Genomic DNA, 17601 nt, shown 5'->3' on the forward strand with positions numbered 1-17601 from the left:
TATAAATTTACTGTGGCTCAATAAATACAAAAAAATAATTTGGGGGCTTAGAAACACACACACACACACACACACACACACACACACACATCAAGCCAGTAAGTAAACTCCAAAAAAAGAAGAGAAATTACGTGGGCTTACCAAAATTCAATATAAAATAGTACTGCCATTACAATATGTTTAAAAGTGTTTTATTGATAAATTAGTAGAAAGTCCAAAACTGCCCACAATTTTGAATGTCATGTACCATAACAGCAGGGAAGATAAATATTTGATGAATGACACTGGACAACAGGACTGTCATCATAAGAAGCGAAGTTCCATTCTCTCCTGCGACCTTATGCATTTCAAATTTCTCAATGGATCTGGAATTTAAATATGAGAAATTAAACCATAGAAGTCCCAAAAATATGGGATAATCTTATAATATTGGAATAAATAAGTCTAACACAATATCTACATATTATAAAAAGTAATAACTTCATGTACTTTTAAAATAATTGTATAAAGAAAAAGGTATATAAAAATGACAAGGGGAAAAATGAGAATGTATCTGTAACTCGGCTCACATAAAAAGGGCTAAGTTCCCCGTCAAATACATTTGAAAGGTCAATATACCCATGAGCACAATAAAAAACAAAAAGGATATGAACCGAGAATTCAATTAAAAGCCAATACTTGACGGGATGAGCACTGGGTGTTATTCTGTATGTTGGTAAATTGAACACCAATAAAAAATAAATTTATTATAAAAAAAAATAAAAGTATACAGTATGGGCAAAAAAAAAAAACAATACAAATAGATTTCAAACACATAAATGTGTTTGGTCATACTCATAATAAAAAAAAAAACCCTCAAAATCATGATATGCCATCGTCCCTGGTTTCAGGAGGCACCTTTTGATGCCATACTTAGAGGAAGTGAGATGATATGCATTGTACTTTGATGTTTTGAAGTTCAACTATAATGCAGTTAGACATATTTACCAAATTTAAGATTTTTTACATACCCTGTAAGACAGCAATTGTATCACTTGGTTTGTATTAGAGGATGTGACGATATTTAACTCTGGTCTGACTCTGCATACGTGTGCATAAATATGCCTACGTACGCAGCTGTTAAAAAGAATATAGAAGCTGCATACATACTTACACAAAAATTTCAAGATATATCACTTATTAAAGACATCAGTGTACGGACTACTGTGTATAGTGGGCTGCCTTTTGGTGTATAAATGTTTCTGCTTACACGCCAATGCATGTGCATACCCAAATAATTTGAGACTATCTTTGAAAGCATTTCCAAGGACAGACAACAGTGGGTGCGTCTGGGAGAATAATGAAAAGCTAGCGGCAGGGGTAAGATCCAAGCTCATTTTCCCATACTGCATGTATTACTGTTAGCAATGGGAAAAAAAATAAAATAAAATGTAAATAAAATATAAAAAAAGGATTATACGCTTTAATTGCTCCACCAGTATCAAATCTATTTCATTTACCTTAAAGGGCAGCACTGATGCTTTATTTCGGTTATCTCTTCCTAAATACAAAATACATCTTAAAGGGTGTTCCTCTGCCTTGTGTTCTGGGAGAAGCGTATCTTTGAACTACCTTTATCCTGATTGTTCTTTCCCTCGTTCCATGTTAGCAGATTTAAATTTCACAGTATTATGTAGCTATGAGTTTGGATGGTTTATTTTCATTCTTTTTCTTATTCAATATAAACATTTAGAAAGTACAGCTGAAATGATTTCCGAAAGTCGGCTTTGTGATTTCCTGGACTCATTTACCTTTTGAACTTGCTTTCCTGAGAACATTTCTATTTGTTATCATTAGTAAAAATCAATTTCTTGAAGCTCATTTCTTTAACAGAGTAATTTCCTTTTCTCTACTCTGTTTATATTTAGGGGGTCCTCCCTCAAACTTGCCTCTCTCCACCTTTGAATAATGCCCTAGGTGCCTTTAATTAACCCCATGTTATATATCCAGCTATATGCATAAGTACTCTGGAGCTAATGTTTTTGTCCTTATTTGGCTCACAGGGAATGGTACCACTGGCCATTTCTAAACAACTTATTTGTTATTTATTATTCTTTCTAAAAACTCAGGACCCTCTGAAGATGTTGATGTAATAAGCAAACAATCTACTTGTTCTATTCGAAGGCTTTCTTTTTTTTTCATTTGCCTCCTTGATATCTGGAGGAAGACTTTTTTTTTTTTTTTTTTTTTTTGGAGGAAGACTTATTTAAGCATCATACCCAACTCATAATTTAATAAAGTGCAATGCAGGTATTTTCAAAGGGCTAATATTTTTTGTTTGTTTGTTTCTCTCTTCTTTCAGTGGGATGTCACCTTTGCTGTCTTTCATTCCCATTACTTCCCAAGTTGCCTCTCATATTTTGCAGTTTTTACATACTTATCACTAAATAATTGGTTTCTTGAACATTCCTTTTGACTTCTTTGAACTACCAGTCTATGGAGACCACTGGATGGATAGTTTTGCTTTCTCATTATTAAATATAGTCCCTAACAATATGGAAAATTAGCATCCTAGCTCACAGAGAAAGCGACTTTTTGAAGCAGGGCTCCGTCTTAGCCAAACCCAAAAATATGTGGCATTGACTTAACAGCTGCATGGCAAAAAGTGAGAAAACTAATACTGGAGACTTTAAAAACAGTAATCCATGTTTGTAACAGCAAAAGATTTACTTAATCATCATCTGCAACAAGGAAGGAAAAAAGAAAACCAAAAAAACCACATGTATTTGCTGGGTCAGCTGTTCCAGGGGAGAAGCTAGAAACAGGAAGAATATGAACCCTTGCTGGGTTGTGTGAGCTTCTGTGGGGCTGGATTAAAACCCGTGTGGGAAGAGACGGGTTTATACCTGAACGAACTGGCCAGCTGGCGGGCACAGACGAAGGGATGAAGGGCTTTCCAAGCTGAAACCACCGATTCTAACTCCAAACAATGGAAGATCCAGAGTTTTGGTAAAATATCTCTATTTGACAGTGTGCGGGAAAGAGAGAGAGAGAGGGAGGGAGGAAGGGACCACGAGAGAGTGCTCAAATTTGAGACCTGAATTGAGGTGGGGCACATGGGAGCAAAGCAGCAGGAAATAAAGCAGATTTGATACCTTTGATTGGGGAAAACTGCCTGCCCTTAGGGACGAACGCAATGTCTAGCGAACTTGGACTTGTGAAGGGGTCTTGTTTGCAAAGAAACCGTGAGGTTGAACTAAACACACCATTGACTTTTGGAATCACTGAGACCATTAGTCTTCCATAAGCAGTAGGCTTTAGAGGGAGTACGATACCCAGGGTGGAGGGCCCCAGAATACCCGTTCACAGAAGCCGTGACCAAAGAGCTCGATGGACAGGAGGCGTTTCTCGACGTGTAGAGCCAGGGGTCATGACAAACAATGGGCAAGATAGTTCCTCCAGGAGAAAAGAGCCAGGGCCTCATAAATGCTGGTGTTAATTTTTATTGTGACAGCCCAACAAATGGGCCCTTGTTAGAAACATGAGTCTTAATAATGCTCATCAAATTTTTAAAAAGAAATTTTTAAATTTCTTTTTTTTAATTAAATTTTTTTTTCTTTTTAATTAAAATTTTTAAAGAATTTGACTTGATTCATTTGTATTTGAGAAGAAGGGTGACCTCCAAAATGACTCAAAGGCCACACGTTATTGTTATTTATCATCTATACTCCAACAGAGGCTGTATTGTCTATTACAAAGTATATCGTTTTCCCTCTTCTCTACTAATCTGAACATGTAGGTAAAGGCACCCAGGCACGTGCACGTACATATCCATGTATAATTCTCTAAGAGTATAGCTACTTACATCAATGTTGAGGATTATAACCGCTATGTATACAGACGCACGTTGCTTTCCTTTGTATAAGGACATATTTTGTCTACTACCCGTAGGCATTGCTAAGTACGAAGAGAAAATTTATTTTTAAGAATAAAGAAGACTTCTGGAAACAAGATAGGTGATTACACAGGGAGGAGGTGGGGATGTCTCAGTGACGTGGAAATGCACGAACATTTATATACTTATCATTTACTGGATACTCTGTTTTGTGTTAAGATATTTTACTCACAGTAACTACATGAGAATATTATTGTCCACATTTAAATGAGGAAATATGACAAAAATGAGTTTTTTCTTCACTTTGCACAACCAATAAGTCATAGACTGAGATATATTTTATAAGTGAAAGAGGTACTGAATTGACTCAGTGTAGGGATGACTTAACAAAACCACCTTCAGGAAAATCAGGTTACTCAAAAAGGACACAGCAGTTATTCAGGGATCATTTTACAAGAAAGAGTCGAAATTAGTATTGGGGGTGGTGGTAGGCAGATGGGACTCTACTTGAGAAAGGCTCCCTCTCTGCTGGTTTTCTGCTAGGCCCCATTTACTCATGTTCCACATTTTGCCTCTGAATAAGCCAAAGATGCTGCATTCCCAGTTCTAGGGGAAGCAAGAAAGTTAATCATTCTCTGAATTTTGCCCTAGGCCCCAAACACCTGATAACACCTAACAAGAGCCAGATCCCAAACACGTTCCAGGACTTAGCTTCAAACCAACCTGGGCTGACACTGGCATCAATGCCCCTACCTTTGATTATTTATGGAGTAGCACCTATTGTTCACTTCACATCTGCCCTTGGTTGGAACCTACCCTGAATTTCTGGAAGAATGTGTACCCTCGACCCTTTCCTAATTTAACCCCCTAGCTCTACGTGACATCAAGATTCACTCTCCTTTCCAAGCCCAGACACTCTGTCTGCTATGCCTGTCGTTTACACTACACAATAACCCCTCTTTTCAGTTCCTCTGGCTCATGTTTGATTCCTGCCCTGCACGCAGCCAAGGACCCGATTGGCTAGTCCTGTGGGACCTGCTCCTGGGTTCCGACTGGGTCTGCTTGCATCAAAACTATTATTATATTCTCTTCTCCTTATTACCAACTTTTATTTTAGCGTGAAATTTAGATCAAAAGACTGCATATCAGCTACAAACACATTGATTTTTGAAATAAATTTACCTTTCTAATCATCATAGAAAGTCTGATTTAGTATACAATACAATTAGCATACAATTTAGTATACAATATTTTATTTTTTGGGAAAGTTACAGATTTATACAGCTGATTGGAGTACCCTTAAAACCTTGGGGATCCCTGGGTGGCGCAGCGGTTTGGCGCCTGCCTTTGGCCCAGGGCGCGATCCTGGAGACCCGGGATCGAATCCCACATTGGGCTCCCGGTGCATGGAGCCTGCTTCTCCCTCTGCCTGTGTCTCTGCCTCTCTCTCTCTCTGTGACTATCATGAATAAATAAATAAAATCTTAAAAAAAAAAAAAAAAAACCTTGTAACTACAAATCTAAAATTTGAACATTAGACAAATTATTGAAGGAATCTTTGATAGATAATGACTGATTTGTGAATGATTATGCAATTCATTGGTCTAAATTCTTTTAAACATTGCCTGCTAAAACATTATCTCTAGGTAAATTATTGATGTATTCCTTTAATGAGAATATTACATGCAATTTAAACACGAACTATTTTAGCAGAAATTATTTTTTTAATTGGCTCAACTGCTGATTGTAATCAACAATTAATTTTTTCCTTTAAGAATCTGAAGTCTGATATCCCAGACACACATTAGGCAAAGTAGTACTTCAAAAAAAAAGACTATATGATGATTCTAAGACATGGGGCAGCAATAATACAAAACTATAAAAGGATGAACATTTAGATGGATTATAAATGCAACCATTTCATGAACACTTTAAAATATTATTGTAGAAAAGAAAAAATCAAAGCATTTATTTTCAAAATATTTTAATGACAAACAATATATTTCAGTGTAAAGGAAAATCTAGTTGTCTGTATCTGCCCTGCCATATGCATATAATAACCCTGGAAACCAGTGAGTGACAGCGACAAATGTTAATGACTCACAGGTCTATTCATTTTTGGCTGCTTCTCTACTAAGCAATATGCTGTGATTTGCAGAGATGACCTCTGCTAGATTTAGCTGTGATTGGCCACAGACTAAGTGTTGGGATTAAGTCTCCTCATTCTAGGACACAACCTAAAGGAGCAGCTCTCCTCTGGGACGTGGGGTTTCAGGGAAGAGGAAGGATTCAGAGGAGTAAACAGAAACATCCAGTGCCTCTTCCTGTTTCTGCTCAGAACTAGCAGAAACCACCCCAGCTTGGGGAACTCCTGTGCCCTCATTCCAGGGCTCATTAGGAACAGTTCTACCCCAAAGTTATGTCAGGTGACAGTTTTACCAAATTTTGTTCACTATTTTACATGGGCTGAATATTTTGCATCTGCAATAACAGCCGAATGCCTGAACTATGAGTCTCTAATGCCAATGCCACGCTGTTGAGGTTTTGTCCTGGCAACGTTCTACATCTGGTGTCACTCTTGGCATCAGTCTGGTTTTGTCGTGATCATACACAACATTCAACTGGCAACTCTGATGTTCATAATGTCTTGCATTTAGGTCTTGCTTCAGCGTCTGAGAGTCTATAGTGACTCTTGAGTGCTCTACAGGGTTTATCGTTGCTGGACCTGGACGTAGGATGCAAGCTGGGTGAGACACTGCTCTGTGTGTTTCCTCGCTTTGGGATCCAGGATGAAGGGGCCTATCTTACATGGGATGTGTTCCCAGAGTGGTCAGTGCAAACACACAACATCTCTAAAAACCTCTGCTCGGTAATGGTAAATCTGTTCTATTTGTATTCCACTGGCAAAAAGAAGAAAGAAGAAAGAAAGAAAGAAAGAAAGAAAGAAAGAAAGAAAGAAAGAAAGAAAGAAAGAGAGAGAGAGAGAGAGAGAGAGAGGGAGGGAGGGAGGGAGGGAGGGAGGGAGGGAAGGAGGGAAGGAAGGAAGGAAGGAAGGAAGGAAGGAAGGAAGGAAAGAAAGAAAGAAAGAAAGAAAGAAAGAAAGAAAGAAAGAAAGAAAGAAAGAAAGAAAAAAAAATTACCTGGTCAAGGCAAAGGTCACTGGAAAAGTAGACTTTTTTTTTCCCTCCGTATTAAACCATGGCAAGAGTGAGGAAAAGAGAAGTATCATGAATAAATAATACAAAATAGATAAATACCCCTGCATTTTTTATGTGCTACTGTTAGATCTACTTTATTTCATAAATAAGTATTCTTGAAAAATTATTTCACGAAGCTAGATGACACCATCATCAAGCTGGCTCATTTTGCCTCTCTATGTTGTAAAATTAATGCTATAGTAGTGTATACAAATCATCAATTTTAAATCTATAGCTTTCAATCTCTACACAATAGAACAATACAAAGACTCATGTTTCTGAAATAAAAGGCTGAGACAATTATTAAATAATTATAATTATAGTGACAAGTATTCAAAGTGTGAATGTTTCTAGACATGTTGTGCATCTGGCTAATCAATGTCTCCACCTATATGTTAAGATGTGTTGGAAGAGGAAATTATTGATATTTTCTGCTCTCAAAGGCGCGGCAGTAGCAGAGGATTTGAAGATTATTTGTTTTTACGTGACTAACATATGCATACGGTCATCGAAAAAAGAAAAGGAGCTGTCCTTGCCTACGTGCACGGTGTCATGGATTTCATCACCAAGGAAGGATGTGTGCAGTGATGGCAATTGCTATTTTTCAGCTTTGACAAAAATCTAGCAATGTTATTAATCAGAACGATTCTGTAACGAGTTTGAAATGAATCTGTGCACAAGTAGTTAGACACGCCTACAGGAGACGTTTTGCCACTAAACTTCTTTGAATATGACAAGTCACTAATTGTTTTGCATTGATATTTTATTAAAACATGGCATAAACTAGATTTAATTTATACATTAGAAACTAAAATCCTTGTTCATTAAGACCGGTCGACACCATTTCTTAGGCACACACAATGGGAGTGAATATTACAGATATCGCCTTTTAAACTCAGACCAACCTCAAGAATCCTAAAATCACACAAAATGTTTTTATACCTGTAATGGGCATACCTATTACACCGAAAGCCTTGACTGTTTGCTTAGGGAATAGTGAGCGGCCCTCCAAAACCCATCTTTCCTTCCTTCTGGGAACATGGGAACAACGTATTTCTCTCTTCCCTCGCAGGGAGGAGCGTCCACCCAAGCAAATTACCAATGGAGTGTGAGCAGAAGTGATGTTTTCCACTCTCATGTTGAGTCCCCAGGATTGTGGCCGTATCCTCTCCACTGACAGAGCTGCTAGGGACCAAGCTGATTCAGCGTTGAGACAATGAAAATGCTGTACGGGATGTGGTTTCATGACGCTGGAGGTATCCAAGCTGCCAAATATCCACGTAGAACAGAATTGTTTTGTGAAGGCTGACGATTAATTTAGAACTATTACATAAAAGTGAAATAAATTTGCCTGTTTTTTTTTTTTTTCCAAACGCTGTGATTATGAGACTTATATAAACACCAAAGAACTCATTATGGTCATCTGATTTAGCAACAAGGTGGAGCAATTTTAATGCGACCTACTTACGTGGCACATACCCAGAGAGGTGCTGAGATACAACCTTCTCATCAACGAAAGAGTCTCTCTTCTTTTTCACTTTGTCTTCACATAGGTTAGCGAGTGGTATGTTTTTGGTAACGAAAAGGATGGATCCCATTTTATGTGATTTTGCTAAATCACACAAGATCAATATGCCAAACATCAAAAAGTACTATTGCTAAGTGATATAGCAATAAAAACATATCAGTTTTGAGGTTCCTCACCTAAAGGTAAAATTAGTTATCGCAAATTTCTTTTCAACTTTGTGTTTAAAGATCTTCTTTTCAAAAAGAGATGTTTCAAAGATGGAATGTACTTGAAAGATTCACTAGAAAACAAACAATCTTCAAGATGACATTTGGAAGGATTATACACAAAGCCTAAAGATTCTTACTGATAATATACACAAAAAAAAGTCACTCTTCTGTATTTTAACTGCTTCTCTTGAAATCTAGGGCACTTGGGTGGCTCAGTCTGTTGAACGTTTTCTGCTCGTGTCATAATCCCAGGGTCCTGAGATCGAGTTCCACGTCGGGCTCCGTGTTTCTCAGGGCACCAGCTTCTACTTCACCCCCGCCCCCCGCCTGTCCCCTGCTTGTGCTCATTCTATCAAATAAATGAATAAATTAAAAAAAAAGAAATGTAATTTTTGAAGTTCCAGGAAAAATAACTGTTAAACATGAAATAAGATTCTCTGTGCTTTATTTAAGATGAGTTCTTTTCTACAGTTTAAACCTAGAAACGTACCTAGGAGCGGCAGGGATGTAGGCACTGGCATAAAGCATAAGGATGAATACACCCTCCTGGACAAAACCTGCTTGAAACCTATTAGTACTTTGTAAGTATTGACTGAGTTGTTTGATGCATAATTTTAATGACTCTTGAATTAGTTGTTTTTTCCCTTGATCCAGACAAATAACAGAATAAAAAAGTTTAATCATTACCCACTTGCTCATTAATGACTTTTAAGTGTCCATAGTTTGGGTTCTCCACAGTGTAGTCCTGAGAAGCCCAGGCGGAGAGAGAGGAGAGTGGGACAGAGAAGAGCCCACAGTGAACATATTCATGAGGAAGTTGCTCCTAAGAGCGACGACGGCTCCATCCTGCCTGGGTGTAGGGCCCTCCGAGCATCACCGTGAAACTCACCCAGGACCCTCTTACCTACTGGAAGCAGGTTGACCCTCGCACTCTCCTGTTAACCCTCATCCTGCCCCAGGGGGAGCGTTGCTCACAAGGGTGATAAGCTGCAGAATTGCATCTGATGGTGGGGAGCAAGCTCCCTTAGTGGTGGAGAAGCTCTCAGGCAGAGAAGGGAGACGGACCAGGGCTTCTGGTTAAGAAATGCTGCAAACCGCCTCTAGCTGCCGGTGGCCTCAGATGGCCCAAGGCAGACGTGCTGGCTCATCGATAGCATCTGCCCTCTCGACTTTGTGACTATTATACTGTGTCTGTTTATTCATCCAATATTCATGGAGCATCTTTCATTGGGAAAGAGTTCTAACTGCTTAGGAAATAATGATCAACAAAACAAAATCCTCATTCTTGTGGACGGTATTTTAATAGGGGAAGAGGGACCATAAAAAAAATGCGTATATAATTGGGTGGTATAGATAGAATGGTTAAGATTTATTTTTTTTAATTTTTTAAAAATATTTTATTTATTTATTCATGAGAGACCCAGAGAGAGAGGCAGAGACACAGGCAGAGGGAGAAGCAGACCCCCTGTAGGGAACCTGATGTGGGACTCGATCCCGGGACTCCAGGATCACACCCTGGGCCAAAGGCAGGTGCAATCCCCGAGCCACCCAGGTGTCTCAAGAATTAAGATTTAGACAGTAAAACTGCCTATATCCTGCTTTCCCCCCTCCCACAAGCACCTGTGAGTGACAACCAGCAGTTTGGGGTTTATTTTAAGTAAATACTGTACTCTACAGGCACCTGAAAACAATGAAACAGGTTGTCTCTTGAATGAATTTTTATTGGTCAAGGACAATGTAGAACAATTAGTAGATTATATGAGGTGTTTGATTAAGTGATTACACTCCTTTCTGACTTTGAGAGAAATAATGAATTTTAAACTTTTTTGGATTCTTGACTTAACCTGCAAAAATTCTGACCATGTTTTAGAGTTAAAGAATAATATTTAAAATATTCATGTCACCAAAGAATATGCCTTGAGTCAAGCTGGATATGTCTTTTCTCACAGAAAATCTTCTTAACTGTGTTCAGAGCATATGCATTAATTATTAAATTTCCAGCCTGCAGCCTAGCACCTGACACGTAGTATGTGCTACATTATCTGTCCAAAGTATATACGCATGGACTTATTTTAAGAAATGATTTAAGTATCTTGAAATTATTATTGCATGAGCATTTTAATTTCCATATTTGTTATCAAGCCATCGTCGCATACATTTTTTTTCCACATCTATTTAAATTTTTAAAGTAAGTTGGCTACAGGGTTTAAAGAGGAAAAAAATTATCCTAAAATTTAATTGAGAATGTTCTACAATAGAAATTGTTTAAGTTTTCAATACAGTGATACTTATCTTCTACTGAAATGCATGTTAATTGTGGAAAGCATGCCCCAAACACACAGTTCCTAAAATTTCCTATATGAAGTGTTTTTGGTATACAAATACCAGAAAATGTAAAAGATTAACTTTATGGGATAATGTATACATAAGTTAAGTTGCTGACTTCTCTTGATTATTTTTCTCTGAACCAGAAAAAATATATTAAAAAATCATAAGCCTCTAAATAAATAGTGGAGATTCTTGCCTCTAGGAATAGTTTTAATAAAACAATAGTGCTATATAAACATCATCTCTGTTGTTTCTTCTTCTTTGAGAAATATGATGCAGATTCCTTTAAATAACCATATTTTGGGGGGAGAGAGAGAGCATGAGCGGGGTCGGGAGGGAAGTGAGAGGGAGAGAGAGAATCCTGAGCAGGCTCCATGCCCAGGATGGAGCCCCGATACAGGGTCGATCTCACGACCTTGAGATCATCACCTGAGTTGAAATCAAGAGTCAAACGCTTAACTGATGGAGCCACTCAGGCGCCCCTAAATAACCATTTTAAACAAGTGAGATGGGACACCTGGGTGGCTCGGTGGTTGAGCATCTGCCTTCAGCTCAGGGCATGACCCAGGGTGCTGGGATCAAGTCCCCCATCGGGCTCCCTGCAGGGAACCTGTTTCTCCCTCTGCCTGTGTCTCTGCCTCTTCCTGTGTGTCTCTCATGAATAAATAAATAAAATCTTAAAAAAAGAAATAAACAAGTGATAAGGCACATCATAGCTTAATGTGAATAAAGCTTCAGACATCCCAAGGAAATTACTATGTCTACTACACGTGTATACACACACACACACACACACACACACACACACACACGAAGCAGAGGCTTCAGTTAAATTCTATGGTAATTAATAAAGTTTGTATCAAAGCATTATAGTCTGATACTTCCAAATGAATTTTTAAAATAATTTACATACATATTTTGGTTGATTCCAGAAACTGACAAAATAATGACAAAATCATGGTCATGTGATAATTACTTTCCAGGGATCATTTCTATTAGGTATGTAGCTTAATAATAGTATTTGTTAAGCTACATGTTTTAGATTTCCATGAACTTTTGATATTTGTGTTCTAAAAATGTATCTACATATCTACATTACACCCTACATTATAAAAGAAAAATATAACGTTGGAGAAGATGTGTTTCTTAATCTATATTCACAAGGTATTCTTTGTGTTCAGTTGAGGATGACTTGAGATCTCCAATATAGATTTGTATAGATTTGTTTTTAATGACTTGAGATTCTGAGAACAGCCTTCCTTCCTCATGATGGCATTCTCAGTTCAGATTCCCAAAACACAGGCCTGGTAATAAGTCACGTTTCTGCTACACAAATAGGTAGTGTTATGCTATAGGGCAATGGTGGCCTGGTGTTGAATAAGCATAAGGACACTGTGCCTTAGGGGGGAAAAAACCCTAATTCTAAAATATAAGTGTCACGTTCATTGGATATATGTTAATCCTTACTTACTTGTCTCAGACATATCCTCAAACAAGTTTCCAATCATCTATAGGGAAAATGTAAAAGAAGTTCCTGGGTGGTTCAGTGGTTGAGCGTCTGCCTTCAGCTCAGGGTGTAACCCTGGGGTCCTGGGATCTAGTCCCATGTCAGGCTCCCTGCATGGAGCCTGCTTCTCCCTCTGCCTGTGTCTCTGTCTCTGTCTGTCTCTCATGAATAAATAGATAAAGTCTTAAAAAAAAAAAAAAAGATGTGGAAACGGACCTTATGGCCATTTCCAAATATCTAATTATTTCAATAATTTTGCTTTACTTAGATCATATCTACAAAGGTGATGTACATTGGTGCATTTAATGTAACAATAAAGCCGGTACATGTGATCCATTCATTATATCTCAATCTGGTTGCATGTTTAGATTCGGTCATATTTTCTTTCATGTGACCTGGTTTTATTATATACACAGTTCCTACCATATTGTGTCAGATACTGAAAAAGCCATGGAATAAGCAAACAAAAGAAACAATCCTTCCCTTCTAGTAGTCATAACAGCTTAAAACATTTTACTTAGGGATAGCCAGCACAGAAATAAAGCTTATTTTGTATTGAGGGATACTTGGTAGGACACAATTAATTTGGGTCTGAGTTGAAGAAATTAAGTAGGAGAGCCGTTTTTTTTCCTCCACCTTTTTTTCATCTTCTATATCTTTCATCTCCCCCACCCCAACCCTGCTTTCAGCTTTCCCCTTCTTGTCTCCTTCCTTGCCCACCTCCCTCCCTCCCTCGGTCTTTCTGTCGCATAATTGTATTCGATTATAGTCAGGAAAACAAATAAGAAAACCTGAATTCTTGTCTGCCCAGTGCTGAATTGAGCCGAATGCACAGATGGAAGTGAAGTGAAGGACATGAAATATTCCATATGTTGGTATTAAGCACCGAATACGTATCACGTCCTGAGGTGTATAAAAGAATGCCACACATTCTTTAATTTTCTTTTTCAGGGAAAGTTGGAGTCTATTCTTATTTCCTTTGAATCTGGGCTGGCTCAAAACTGCTTTGATCAATAGAGGTCTGTGCTCACACTCTAAAACATGTAGCAACTTCCATCTTAGCCTCTTGGAGCCTGAGTTACCATAAAAGATGTCCAAATGTCCAACTACTTAGGTGGGAAGACCATCTGGGGAGGCCCTAAAATTATATGGAAGAGGGGTTCTGAGCTCAGCCTTCAGTCTTTCCTCCCCCACGTGCCAGACAGAGGAGTGAAGCCATCCTGAACCATCCAGATCCATCTAACCGCCAGCCAGATACTACCACTGGGGCATTGCTAGGGCATGAAACAGGAAAGCCACCCAGGAGCTGTGCCCATATTCATACCTTACAAAACAGTGAGGCATATTCAGGTGGTTGTTGTCTAAAGCATTCAGTAATCTGTTGCTTATGAATAGATAAAGATCATGCCCTGCAAACATGAGAGAACTCTACTGAGTGTGCTGTTCATATGATTACGGCATATTTTTTCACATTATCAATGACATTTCACATCTAAATATTGTGGTTGTGACTTGGACTGGGTCCGAGTTGAGGAAAGAGAAGAGAATAGCACTGAATGGTTTCTTCCATCAAACACCTTGATATATTCTCTTTTCCCCTTCCTTTGTTTTATTATTCTAGAAAAAGGAACAGGGCCCTGACAGGAGTACAGATACACAAACAGGACAACCTTAGTGGAATGAGTCAAAAGCTAGCCAGCTTGTTGTCAACCCCCGTTAGCACTGATCGAAAGGAGAGACGCCTCCTCAACTGGGGTTGGAAGCTGTGATTCAGTGAGGGCATCGCTGCTTATAACTCTCCAAAGAAGTTACTGGAGAAGTCATGCTCTGTTCAGGCAACTTGCCGTAAGTCTGAAATCATTTTTTTGTGTGTGTGTTTCAGCAGCTCCCAGCTCTGTGACACAGTTTCAAGTTGTGCTTCAGTTTTCCTTTGAAGCTTTTTCTTTCCTTTTTTTTTGCCTACTCCACTGCTTATAAAGGCCCTCTTTCAGCTTTTAAAAAAGATAAAAGGGTTGCATGAAAGTCAATTATTTTCAGAAGAGTAAGATGGAAAAACAATAATAGGAATGGAGAAGTTGGGTGAGACACAATTTTGTGACCTACTTAAAACAGGTCAAAACATTTGAGATTTCTTGATGTCAACTGTTCAAACTGAGTTTAATAACATGTAGTCTTCCAGTCCACATACATAGAGAATTCTGTTCTGTGGTTGCATTGCCCTGGGGAAACGTCACCCAAATAAGACACAGGCGTGTGGGTAGTCACATCATTATCTGTCAGCTTATGCTGGTTTACTACTGACACAGAACTATAGAGAACTTCTCCCCTGAGAAGTGTGACTAAACAGTATTGGAGAAATATCTTCTCTGCTATGACCAAATAATTTGAAAAAATATGGAAAGCTGAGTTGGCTTATTTTGTGTTCATAAAAAATCCAAAGTAAAAGTCAGAATTTAAGAAGTCACCAGACATTTCGTTGCCCAATTTTCACAAAATATTTCAAGTATTTGAAAAAATATGGAACAGTACCCAAATTTCATCTTTACAAGGAAAAACCAACAATCTATTGCCAAAATCTTAGATGATTTTCTACTACCAGTTGCTTTAATGAAATATACAGCAAAAAATAAAGAAATTCTACAGTTTGAAATAATGACTTCCAACAAGGGCTGCTGAGTTCCTATTGAAATACTCATGAGAACACAGAAAAAAGATACAATGTTATAAAACTACTAAGAACTGGGGGTGCCTGGGTGGCTCAGTCCATTAAACATCAACTCTTGATTTCACTCAGGTCATGATCTCAGGGTGGTAGGATCTAGCTGTTTTGGTCTCCACATCGGCATGGAGCCTGCTTACGATTCTCTCCCTGCCCCTCTCCACTGCATGTGCGTACTCTCTCTCTCTCTCTCTCTCTCTCTCTCCTTCTTAAAAACAAAACAAACTACTAAAACCTGAACCTCTGGTCAAGAGTTTTCCAGGTCCCAAAGAAATCGTCACCAGCCATAGCAGAGATAGGACCTTAACACAAAAAAATGAAAGGTGTTGAGAAGATGATGGCAGGTTTCCATCCAATCCCAGAGAAAACAAGTCTTCCCAGACCAGAAAGGATAAATATATGTTCCATTTTCTTGCCAAAACTTACATCCATACACCTTACAGGAGTAGCCTCTGTTTTTTTTAAATTTTGTTTTGTTTTGTTTTTCCAAGAATGTGAACCACATTGGATGCTCTAGTTCTCATTCATTTCCATTTCAGGGCTGAGCTGGACATCCAATGGCCTGTCAGAGCTTAAGATGTGAAGTTCATCACAGGGAGGACAGAGATAGAAAAAGCTGGAGTGTTGGTGTGTAACAGGTTACAGGCACTCATGCTTCAAATATTCCAGTAATAAATTCCTGTCATTAAAAAAAAAGAAAGCCCTTTCATTCCTTTCCCCCCTTTTCATTTCAGTAGAATACTAGTTGGGGACACATTTTACAATTCAGATTCATTTCTGACTTGAAGAATTAGAAGAGCAGAAATAATTTACCTATTCTGTTTATGTCAAAACCTGAGCCAAGTCAGAGCTCTCCCCATTTAACGACTGGGAAACAAAGAACATCTGAATTCCTTAATAAAGCCAATGAGAAAAAGTCAACATAACAAGTAAAATAGCAGTGAAGATAAATATGAAAAAATATAATTGAGTTCTCCTAAAAATTCAAGAAAATATTGACCATATAAAATAGATAAGAGGTGAGATAGCAATTAATTCAAATGAAAAACGTAAGTGACTAACAAAGCATGGGGAGGTTGGTAGGAGGGGAGGGACACTCTCACTGGGATATGAAAATATTATAAGACATTTAAACATTTGTAAAACTTGATCTATTTTTTAATGAAAACAATATAAAATTTAATTAGTCATACCAATGAGAACTGTAGGAATGTACCTTATAATCCAAATAATAAAGACAAATATTTAAAATAGGAGAACATTAAATATAGGCTATTGATAATACAACAATAAATAACAGGTATAAAGGACAGGGAATGAAATGCAACTAAAGGGTAACATGTATCCTTGAAAATAAAAGAAAAACTGATCTAAATAATATAAACATGAATCTAAAAGTAAGAGAAATTGCAAAAATAATTCTTGAGAGAGCACATAGTAATAAGTGTTCAATTACAACAGTCTGGCTAGAAAAACTTTGATTTTTATCAATAGAATCAAACAGAAAGTAGAATCAGTTGTATACATGTTAAAGTATTTCTAATACAAATGGTGATTTAAATTTGAAAAAATGAGGAATGATAAATGAGTAAGGCTATCTGAGAACATATTTAAAAACTATATATGAAAACCCAATATGAGTATATTTTATACCAAGTTATTGATATGCATTCTAACAATATAGTACATAAGACATGATGTGCATGAATGAAATCATATATGGAGTAGTTTGATGAAAGTCAGAATTTATCACTTAATTCCTGCTAGGTACTATCCTAGTGTTTAACACAAGTGAACTTATTTAATATGCATGATAATTTTTTTTTCATGATAATTCTTTCACTTATGTGCTTGTGTCCATTGTCCATTGTTGCTGTGGAGAAGCAAGAATAGAACTGTCCCCTCAAAGGTTCTAGAATTGGATTAAGAATCCAATTGAAATGAGACAGATTAACAGGAGACAATTACATTTAATATTGACATGGAAATTCCAAAGACAGGCAAAGTGAGGGATATACATCACTCTGAATTAAGGAGAAGGGGTAGGGGTCTGGGACTTCAGAGGAAAGGAATGCATTTCACAGGGTGATACGAAGAACAGATGTTTGGTAATGAGATGTTTGCCCTATTATATAAATGGGTTTCTCATATAAAAATTATATCTGTTAACAGCTCTTATTTTGGGAAAGACCCTCAATTTAGATTCTTCTGTGTGGCTAAGGGAGGGACAAAACTTTCT

At 37.7% G+C, this 17601-nt stretch overlaps 1 long non-coding RNA gene across 1 annotated transcript in view; it reads right to left on the bottom strand.

The window, feature by feature from the left end:
- Positions 1-229: 229 nt before the first annotated feature.
- Positions 230-17601, bottom strand: part of LOC140609416 (uncharacterized) — a 68591-nt gene continuing 51219 nt past the window's right edge. Inside the window, exon 3 of the long non-coding RNA XR_012011248.1 lies at positions 230-365. This is a non-coding gene — a long non-coding RNA (uncharacterized lncRNA). The remainder of the gene's footprint in view (positions 366-17601) is intronic.

Source organism: Canis lupus, chromosome 18 (genome assembly GCF_048164855.1).
Source record: "Canis lupus baileyi chromosome 18, mCanLup2.hap1, whole genome shotgun sequence".
Taxonomy (NCBI): domain Eukaryota; kingdom Metazoa; phylum Chordata; class Mammalia; order Carnivora; family Canidae; genus Canis; species Canis lupus.